At 46.9% G+C, this 2,500-nt stretch overlaps 1 protein-coding gene across 4 annotated transcripts in view; it reads right to left on the reverse strand.

The window, feature by feature from the left end:
* Positions 1 to 2,500, reverse strand: part of LOC106613399 (nectin-1) — a 610,857-nt gene that overhangs the window by 484,012 nt on the left and 124,345 nt on the right. The window lies entirely within an intron of this gene.

The raw sequence follows: 2,500 nt of genomic DNA on the forward strand, positions 1-2,500 counted from the left end.
AGAGACATATCTGCACTCTGGACTGTGGTGAGACAACATCAACAGGACAAACAGCAGGAGAAGATATAGAGTCCTAGAGGAGAGGGTCAGGCTGCTGGAGGAGAGGAGGGTGAGGGGGATGGAGGAGAGGGTGAGGGGGGATAGGAGGGAGAGGATCAGACTGCTGGAGGAGAGGGAGAGGGGGATGGAGGAGAGGGTGAGGGGGATGGAGGAGAGGGTGAGGGGGGGATGGAGGAGAGGGTGAGGGAGATGGAGGAGAGGGTGAGGGGGATGGAGGAGAGGGTGAGGGGGATGGAGGAGAGGGTGAGGGGGATGGAGGAGAGGGTGATGGAGGAGAGGGTGAGGGGGATGGAGGAGAGGGGGGATGGAGGAGAGGGGGATGGAGGAGAGGGTGAGGGGGATGGAGGAGAGGGGGATGATGTGTGACAGAGAACAACCCACTAGAGAGGTAGCCACCCCCCGCAGAGAAGCCAGCAGAACAGCCCAACTCAGCCCCCAACCCCCTCTGAGCACCCCCCCTGTCTCCCCCCGTCTCCCCCTGTCTCCCCTCCTGTCTGCCCCCTGTTCCTGTCTCCCCCTGTCTCCCCCCGTCTCCCTCCGGTCTCCCCCCTGTCTCCCAGCCCTCCTGACATCTCCCCCACACCCACTGAGGACATACACAAGACACAGATTGTACTCCTTATGGACTCTAACGGAAATTATATACAAGAAAGTGGTGTCCAAACACCCAGCGCGCCCTAGACCTTCTGTCTGAGGACCAACTAGGATCACCCAGCGCGACCTAGACCTTCTGTCTGAGGACCAACTAGGATCACCCAGCGCACCCTAGACCTTCTGTCTGAGGACCAACTAGGATCACCCAGCGCGCCCTAGACCTTCTGTCTGAGGACCAACTAGGATCACCCAGCGCACCCTAGACCTTCTGTCTGAGGACCAACTAGGGTAACCCAGCCACATAATAATACACACTAGAGGTCGACCGATTAATCGGAATTGCCGATTAATTAGGGCCGATTTCAAGTTTTCATAACAATCGGAAATCGGTATTTTTGGACGCAGATATGGCCGATGTTTTTTATTTTTAAAATTTTTATTATTATTATTTTTTTTGACCTTTATTTAACTAGGCAAGTCAGTTAAGGACACATTCTTATTTTACAATGACGGCCTAAGAACGGTGGGTTAACTGCCTTGTTCAGGGGCAGAACGACAGATTTTTACCTTGTCAGCTCTCCAACACAGCACTCCACGAGGAGCCTGCCTGTTACGCGAATGCAGTAAGAAGCCAAGGTAAGGTGCTAGCTAGCGTTAAACTTATCTTATAAAAAACAATCAATCAATCATAATCACTAGTTAACTACACATGGTTGATGATATTACTAGTTTATCTAGCCTGTTGTCACGGTTGTCGGTGAAGGAGGACCAAAACGCAGCAGGTACGTGAATGCTCATCTTGATTTTTATTAACTACAAAAATGAACATACAAAATAACAAAACGAAACGAACGAACAACTACAAACAGTCTGGTAAAGCATACGGCTTACACACAGAACAATCACCCACCAATAACACACACAAACACACCCTAATATATGGGACTCTCAATCAAAGGCAGATAGACAACACCTGCCTTCAACTGAGAGTCCCAACCCCAATCAACCAAACATAGAAACACACACACTAGACTAACCATAGAATTAACTAAACATAAACCAAAACCCGGAAATACTAAATCAAACACCCTTTACACAAACGCACCACCCCGAACCACATAAAACAAATACCCCCTGCCACGCACTGACCAAACTACAAAACAATTAACCTTATATACTGGCCAGGACGTGACACCTGTCCTGCGTTGCATATAATCGCTTAGGTACACGTTGCTCCAACCATAAACATCAATGCCTTTCTTAAAATCAATACACAGAAGTATATATTTTTAAACCTGCATATTTAGTTAATATTGCCTGCTAACATGAATTTATTTTAACTAGGGGAAATGTGTCACTTCTCTTGCAAACAGAGTCAGGGTATATGCAGCAGTTTGGGCCGCCTGGCTCGTTGTGAACTGTGAAGACTATTTCTTCCTAACAAAGACAGCCAACTTCGCCAAACGGGGGATGATTTAACAAAAGCGCATTTGCGGAAAAAAAGCACAATTGTTGCACGACTGTACCTAACCATAAACATCAATGCCTTTCTTAAAATCAATACACAGAAGTATATATTTTTAAACCTGCATATTTAGCTAAATGAAATCCAGGTTAGCAGGCAATATTAACCAGGTGAAATTGTGTCATTTTGCATTCATTGCACACAGTCAGGGTATATGCAACAGTTTGGGCCGCCTGGCTCGTTGCGAACTAACTTGTCAGAATCTTACGTAATTATGACATAACACTGAAGGTTGTGCAATGTAACAGAAATAACGTTTTGTTTTCGAGATGATAGTTTCCAGATTCGACCATATTAATGACCTAAGGCTCGTGTTTCTGT

Source organism: Salmo salar, chromosome ssa09 (genome assembly GCF_905237065.1).
Source record: "Salmo salar chromosome ssa09, Ssal_v3.1, whole genome shotgun sequence".
NCBI classification, from domain to species: Eukaryota; Metazoa; Chordata; class Actinopteri; order Salmoniformes; family Salmonidae; genus Salmo; species Salmo salar.